At 37.4% G+C, this 8,240-nt stretch overlaps 1 long non-coding RNA gene across 1 annotated transcript; it reads left to right on the top strand.

Annotated features, from left to right (window-relative positions):
* The first annotated feature begins 450 nt into the window (after positions 1 to 450).
* On the top strand, positions 451 to 3,791 carry LOC127963828 (uncharacterized). Its single transcript, XR_008154920.1, has 5 exons — positions 451 to 1,826; positions 2,133 to 2,179; positions 2,458 to 2,566; positions 2,826 to 3,129; positions 3,331 to 3,791. It is a non-coding gene; the product is annotated as an uncharacterized LOC127963828 (long non-coding RNA).
* Positions 3,792 to 8,240: the final 4,449 nt, after the last annotated feature.

Genomic DNA, 8,240 nt, shown 5'->3' with positions numbered 1-8,240 from the left:
ATCCGGGGTTACTCCAGCTGGGCCACTAGCTGCTGCTAATAAAAACAGGGAAACAACTCTTACTTCTGTTTAGAGGTAACATATAAATGATCCCCGGGAAACCGTTGTTTTGTTTCTTTTTCCTCCGCTTCTTCTTCTTCATGTTGTTCTATACATTTTGACTGAACGTGTGACAAAATGTCGATCTCAGTCACCATCCACTTACACTATATGGGAATATATCAATACGCAATGAAAGTGAATGGTGACTAAGTGACCAGTCACCTATCACTAATCTACTAAACTAAAGTCATACAGGTTTGGAACCACGTAAGAGTGAGTAAATGGTGCCCTAATTATCTTTTTGGGTTGAATTATGCTTTTAAATAAAGAAGCAGACGTTTATTGCAACCAGGCATGTCAGGAGCAGGGTTAGTTTAGTTCTAACCCTGCTCCAACACACATGCCATGTTGTTTTCAAGTAAGCCTGAAGGACTAGCTGGATCAGATTAACTCTAAACACTGCAGGGCTGTGGCCCTCCAGGACCTGAGTTTGACACCCCGTAATAAACCATACAGATTGTTTTCTTTTAATTATTATTAGACAAAAAGTTATGTTTTTCCCCTCTATGACTAGAATGACTGGAGGGCCAGTCTGTCTGTGGTGCAGGCAGAAAAAGCAGAGGACGAACAGCTCATCAGCGCCCTCCTTCAGGCAGTCCAGCAGCCCCTGCGCAAGCTCTTCAATGTTCTGTCCTGGGAGGACAGAAAAGGTCCGAAATATGGTTTCTGTTCTGTGATAATTCACATTAGATCATTAGAAAGTATTATTAATGAAATGTATGGGTGTGATAAAATGAATTACATTTAATTGTGTTAATCTTCTTAATAATATTTCTGCTTCTGACAATCAAAAATGATGACATTGCAAAGAGGGCTGATGAGCAGAATGTGAGGGCTTTTTACAAATAATTCTATTCAAATTGACATTGCATATGTGACAAATTCTAATTAAATATATAATGCATACTTTTTTAACATGTCTCATATGAACATTAATACAGAATATGTGTATTTAAGGCTGTAGAGGATAAAGCCTGTGCTAAAGCAGGACTGAGTTCTGCCAGCATGGACTAGGGGGGTAAAGAAGCAGCAAAGGGGAAGAAAGCTGCCGACCTTCCAGTTCCAACCAACGACACCAATCTCAGTTTTATTATGGTTATACCTTTCAAATTATATTACACATTGTATGCAGAATATGCAGGCTAGCTCAAACTGGAAGACTAATGTTATATTTGTATGCATGCAAAATCAAAATGTAAAATCATTCCGTATTAACTTGTCTTGTGTTCAGAAGTAGTGACACTTAAACAAAAGAGGCAGTGGGAGCTAGATGCATTCTGGAAACAGCTGGATCAAGTCTTGAACAGTGGAAATATGGGATCCAGGCACAATGATGTTGCCAGGTTGAACTATAATGTGAAGATTCATGTGCTTCCCCAGGAAGAAGGCAACACTGAAGCAATGGTGAATGGAGAACAAGAAGTACACCTTCTTCTACCTGTGATTCATTTTTTTCTGTTTAATATGTGTTGTGTGTTGATTGTCATAATATATCTTAAACCCTTGTTTAAAAAAAAGGGTTGCACATATTACATTACTTTATCTACCACCACTGTCTATAGCTGGCATTTGGAGCTGCTATATTTGAGGGGGTGGCATGTCTTTTATATGACAGCGTGGACTAGAGGAGACAGTACAGCCATTATCTCAGCTGTATAAGGTTTATCCAGGTACCAGATGCTTGCAGATCCACCAAGCAGTCCTGTCCGCAGAGCTCCACTGAGGTACACATCAGCCTTTATTAGTGTTGTTAATATGACAAGGCCTTTCCACAATTTATGACATTCAGTTAATAAAGTCATGACATTAAATGCTGCATGCATTACAAAAAATGAATACCTTCTTAAAATGTCTTTAGTTGGTATTAAAAAAAGTCTAAATTTTACAATCAAAAAACCGGCAGAAACCCTGATTGTAGCAAATGCAGGTTTTTTTCTTCTCAAATGCAGTACCTTTTAGGAGAGACTTCTTGTGGCAGGATGTTCATGTTGTTTTTTTGGTGGTGATATTTTTTGTGGTTTATGTTTTAGGCTGTACAAACCCCAAGGAAGAAAATTAGCATCAGAGGTAGACCCAGGTAATAGACATGATACACTATTAATGAGCTTTCGTTTTACATCTAAAATAAAATCACAATATAAAAAAATTTACATAGAAATGTAAGATTTAAGTTACACCTTCTTCCATGGATGTTCATGCAAAATGTAATCTAACAACAATAACATTTATTAAAGTTGTCATTTAATTAATGCTATGTTATTTAAAGTGAGACCACAAAATACTCTGCAAACTCGAATATAATTTTCACATGGTGTCAAAATATCCTTAAACTGAGCCTTTGGGTTTCCTCAGCAGAGCCAGAGTCTCCTGTTCTGAGCACAGAGGTGGATTTGAGATTCTACTGGCCAGGATTCCTACTGAAATCACATCTGTGCCTTTTATACTGCATTGCATGCTAGAGCAGGTAAGGGCACTTTATAGGATTCAACATAGTCTTTAATTTGAAATAATAAAAGACTGTTGAATGCATCACTGTATGAGCATACAGACTTTATAAAAAAAATTAAAAAAATTGCTACTACTTTTTTATTTGATTAACATTTGCACATAGGTTTTACACTCAAATGGGTACACATGCCGTTCTGAGCGAGGCACATCTACTACAAGATGTATATTTCTTTGAAGATCTGGCTGCTAAATTTGTCTTCCTGTGTGATTTTTAGGTGGTGGCTTTAGAACAGGAAGGATCTGTTGATTCAGAAGAGGACTGTGATAAAACACATCAAGATCTAATCAGTTACATGCTCTCATCTGTGCTGAGTCTGCCACAGGTTGAAGAAGTGCAAAATGTCACAGAGTTTCAAAATCCAAATCTAAATAATTTTGTTTTTATTATCTCTGCTTGTGTAATAGCAGGATCTCATGAATGATCTTGAGATGTAGAACATCTCAAAGAATACTGATCAGAAACACCCGCTCCTGCTCAGTCACCATGATGAAAGAGCGAGAAGACTCCATCAGCTTCCTGTGAGCATGTGAACATATATTCACAAGGTTCATGACAAAAATGTTTGAAAGCACACACAAATGTTTTATTCTGTGCATTCGCCTTCCTGGATACACTGATAATGCTTTTAACCCTGAAGTCTACTGCATCATATTAAGGCAAATTTCTAAGTCCTCTAAATTATCAACCAAAAGTGTTGTAAACTTATGCATATTTTACAGGTCCTATATGGTTTTGATGTCATCAGAATTGAAGCAGACATCATGAAGAAAAGCCATGTGTGGACCAACCTAATGTCCAGATACGCTGAGAGCCCCATTGATAGACTGACCAGATCACAGGAACTACTGCATTTCTGCACAGTAGATGAGAACGGCTGTATCAAAGGATCTCAATCAGATCCTCCTAAACCCACACCATGGGACAACCCTGTTGAATTCACCAAGCGCCTGTACTTGAGCAACAGAAGGACATCAGGTGTGACGAGAGAGCACAAGAGCAGCCATAACATTTTATTTCAAGTGATACAAATACATTTAAAATCCAAACAAATATTTTTAAAGCAATGTTGAAGTCTTTTGTTGTACACATCAGTTTTTATTATTTCTTAAGGATCAGCAAAAAGCAGTGCTGGGACTGATGCACACATGGTATGACTGAAGTTTTAGGGGAAAAAGCAGAAATTTAAGATTATATAATTTCATTAAACATATCATGAGCAAGTGATTGGTTTTCAATATATTAATAAATTTAATAATAGCAAAGTAATTAAAAAAATAATAATAATAATTATCGATTTTCAAATATTGCACCTGTCAAACATAATCATTTTGCCGTCAATACTTTTGACGGTGTCCTTTATCAGTAGGCGTAGGTGTAGGTTTGTAAAAAAAAAAGTATATATTGTTGTAATGAAGACATGAGCCTGGTCTGTCAACGGTCTCCCTCTACAGCAGCAGCGCGCCAGCGCCGCGTCAGGCACGCTTCTGGTGTGTAAAGACACAGAATCCGCTTCTGGGACGCTTCTGGGACGCTTCAGACACAAGGCGCTCACGCCACGCAGCCAGTGTGTCACCGGCCTGAGTCTGCGCAGTACGCTGGACCCCAAGGAAGTGCGTGCTTCTAATTTACCTCATTTTGCTCCTTTGAATCCAATGGGGTCGCTGTGTCCATTTCTTTTACTGTCCATGCTCCGAACTGACTCAAATGATTCGCGAACCCGCTCCGAACTCTCGAATTGATTCAAATGATCCGCGAAGCCGCTCCGAACACTGATTCAAATGATTTGAGATCCCCAAACTGACTCAAATGATTCGCGAACCCGCTCCGAACTCCCGAACTGACTCAAATGATTCGTGATCCCGCTCCGAACTCCCGAACTGATTCAAATGATTTGCGATCCCCAAACTGAGTCAAATGATTCGCGATCCCGCTCCGAATTCTCAAACTGACTCAAATGATTCGCGAACCCGCTCCGAACTCCCGAACTGACTCGAATGATCTGCGAACTCGCTCCGAACTCCCTAACTGACTCATGATTCGCGATCTTGCTCTGAACCCCTAAACTGGTTCAAATGATTCACGCTCCATACTCCGATCTCCCAAAATAACTCAAATAATTTGCAAACCAGCTTTGAACTCCCAAACTGACTCAAATGAATCACGCTCTGAACTCCCGAACTGAATCAAATGATTCACAATCTGAAGTTCCCATCCAAATCAAATGACACCGCCAGCGCTACTATTGAGTTAGTTCTCTATTTTCATAACATTTACTGATTTTAAGGTACGAAAAGTATGTTTTTACCGAACTCCCAAACTGACTCAAATGATTCGCGAACCCGCTTTGAACTCCCGAACTGACTCAAATGATTTGCGAAGCCGCTACGAACTCCCGAACTGATTCAAATGATTCGCGAACCCGCTCTGAACAAAAAAAGGTCCCCAAGATGTCCCCTAAATGGCCTCTGCAAACATCCCCCAGACGTCAGCGTCTAGGGTTCGCTTGACGTCGAGTGGACGTTCGCGAAGACATCCTCCGGACATTCATGGGGACGTTCATAGGAAGTGCAGTGGCCATTCAGGACGTTTAGGGGACTTTCTCTTTAAATCCTCTAAATGTCATTTTATTGTACTTTTAAGCTAATCAAAAACAACAGACATTCTGTATGAAGCAAAATACGTTTATTTTAATTGAACAATCGTAAAGTTGCAGGGCTATTTTCGTGTGTGTGTGTGTGTGTGTGTGTGTGTGTGTTTGTTTTGGTGGATGGTGTGTCCGCGTGTCTCTGGTTGTCAGCTGTGGTTAGTCGATGGCATTTCTTCCCATTGTCTTCTAACCTAAAACAACAAAATGAACATTTTGAAAGTAGTGTTATGACTTTACATGTCAGGGTCTATCATTAATCCATTGACAAAAGATTTGTAAAGACTGAAATTTAGCGGACATAGCGTATGCCTTTTTGCCGCATATAGGCGTCTCAGTGTGTATTTTTACCATATGGAAATTTTAAATTTAAGTTTAGTATCTGCCAATATTATATACGTTTAATCATTTCAGCTTTACAAGCTAACTTTAGCTTTCAGCAGCCGCGCGGGACAACTTCAGAAAAGGTTTAAAAAGGTAAACTTCATCAAATGTAAGCATTAGGAGATAAACAGTAGTTACGGTAGCTATGATGTCTAATAATATAAAATAATAAATACCTTTCGACCAAACAAAAGCGAAAACTCAAGGCCATGTCTGAGGAAATCACCGGATGACCGTTAACTGTCACTAGCGGCTGAGCGTTGCCATGGATACATGCCGCGTGCCCTAAAGTGACGTCATTAGGTCATGTGCTCTTTTGATCGACAGCTGCTTGGATCCTATCTCCAGTGTGGCTATATTACTTTTTTATTAGAGCTCCATGTAGTATAGCAGTCTTAAATGCAATAACTAAAATAATTTATTTCCTAAATAACTTTTCTTGTCGGCTTACCAACAGTTTATACAATACAAGTTTATTTATATAGCACAAATAAACAGTTTAATACGTAAATTAAAATAATTTATTTGTCTTACCTGTTATTTTTCACTTTCTTTTCTTCATGTTTTCCTTGGCATTCACTCTATAACATTCTAGTAGAGCTCCTGGGATGCAAACATATTTTCTTCATTCATGCATAAACCTAATTGTAGCTATGTTCAATTATATTATTGAAAGACATCATGATTTTGATGTTTAAATGCTGAAAACAGACTCCTGATTTAATGAAATTTTTCATTACAGAAGTTACTCCTATTTTCTTTTTCCAGAAATGAAAATTATTAATTTAACATTAACTTTATTTTACAATGTATTCAAATCTATATAGTAAAACAAATAAAAATATCAATCTTTAAATCAAAACAATTTTTTTAAATTTTGCAATCTGTTATTATTACAGTGTTTTTTTTTTTAGAATTTTGTTTTAGGAAAAAATAGCCTTTAAAATCCAATAAGAGTTTATATTAGTTTGATTTTGTCAACTATCTTTGAGTTGCAAGGTGTCAGGTCCAGTGTTGGGAAGGTTACTTGGAAATGTTATAGGTTACAGATTACAAATTACCTTATTTAAAATGTAATACATAGTGACACTGTTTCAAGTGACTTTAAGTAATGTAACTGATACATTTTACTTTGCAATCTTTTTTAGATTATATACAGATTTAAAATCGTAAGATATAGTTTAATAGCTATGATACTGTTTTTAAAATTAAATCTTTGCATAGCTATGACAGGAAACATTTGCATCTAGCAATGCCTTGGAATAAAGGCAGTTAATCTAAAAATAAAATAAAATAAATAAATAAATAATATAGGAAATGAAACAGTTATGGAATAAGCATGTGTCATATTCTGTATCTTCAACTCCAGAAACATTGGTGTCTCATATTTTAAATATGTATATCTGTGAAAATATTCAAATGTAACTCCCTTTGTAATCATTAACAATATTAACTGTAATTTAATTACAGTTTACATTACATTATTTTGCAATTAAATACGTAATTTAGTTACATGTAACTAGTTACTGCCCAACACTGGTCAGGTCTGATGATAAAAGATAAAGGACTTAATTGTTGGTGTGGAATGGAAATGGCAGATGAGGGACGAAACAGGCAGTGGCGTAGCCAGGGGAGGGGCCATGGGGGCACTGGCCCCTCCTGAAAACTGATTGGCCCCCCAGTGTGCCCCCACCCTTCTACTTGTCTGTCACTCACAAATTCAAATCATAATCTTTCAGTTTAGTAAATAACTCATGATTGCGTCGCGATGCTTCTCAACGAGGACCAAGAATAGCGAGCTGCTGTTTTCCAACGAAAAAAAGCACACGATAAGTTGATCTATTTTACATAGCTTATGTTTTTCGATTAGCGAGATGTTGCAGTGCAAGAAGTGTTTGGTACTAACATCTTTCGGTGTTTGACAGACCAGGTTCGATGACGATGTTATCTCCTAGAGCAGACCAAGATGCTAATCATTATATTTACTATGCTCCTCTGATGCTGAATGTAAAAGGGGTTTACTGCGTTACGATTTACTTATTTTTCGTCCCAACGCGCCGATATAGGCAACAACGCAATTTAAAGCAATGGTTTAAAAAAAAGTATAATTGCAATTCTAATAAAGTCATTATTGAATCATGCAGTAGATTAGCGACTTTTTCACTTAAGTGAGGTGACGAAACAAATCGTATGATGTTTATCTAATGCTCCACACTTGAGAAAAAAAAAAAAAAAACGCTGCACACTTGAGACTTTTTTTCCAGTCTATGGGTGAGACACATGCAAAAACATCGTTTTTTTACTGGTCAATTTTGAGATTTGGGGCTGTTTGTCTTCAATAACATGTCTTCTTTCAGACTTGTGGTGAAAAAAAGTCCAAAATACACAAATAGGTCTTTATTTTTCTACACCTTTAGTCTATTTGCGTCTGTAGATTTCTCATAAATTCAGTTGGCGTTCTAAATCACCATGGTGCTCCGCGATTGCTGTCTGCACCCTGGAAAGCTCTCTCTCCCTCCCTTCAAAGAAGTTATTGACAAAACGTCATTTGATGACACCCAGAAACATTCTCAAATGAAAAAAAATCATACATAAATATTT

The sequence above is a fragment of the Carassius gibelio genome, chromosome B8 (genome assembly GCF_023724105.1).
Source record: "Carassius gibelio isolate Cgi1373 ecotype wild population from Czech Republic chromosome B8, carGib1.2-hapl.c, whole genome shotgun sequence".
Lineage (NCBI taxonomy): Eukaryota > Metazoa > Chordata > Actinopteri > Cypriniformes > Cyprinidae > Carassius > Carassius gibelio.
Note: the sequence above shows the minus strand (reverse complement) of the source record. Positions and strands in the feature narration are given on the sequence as shown.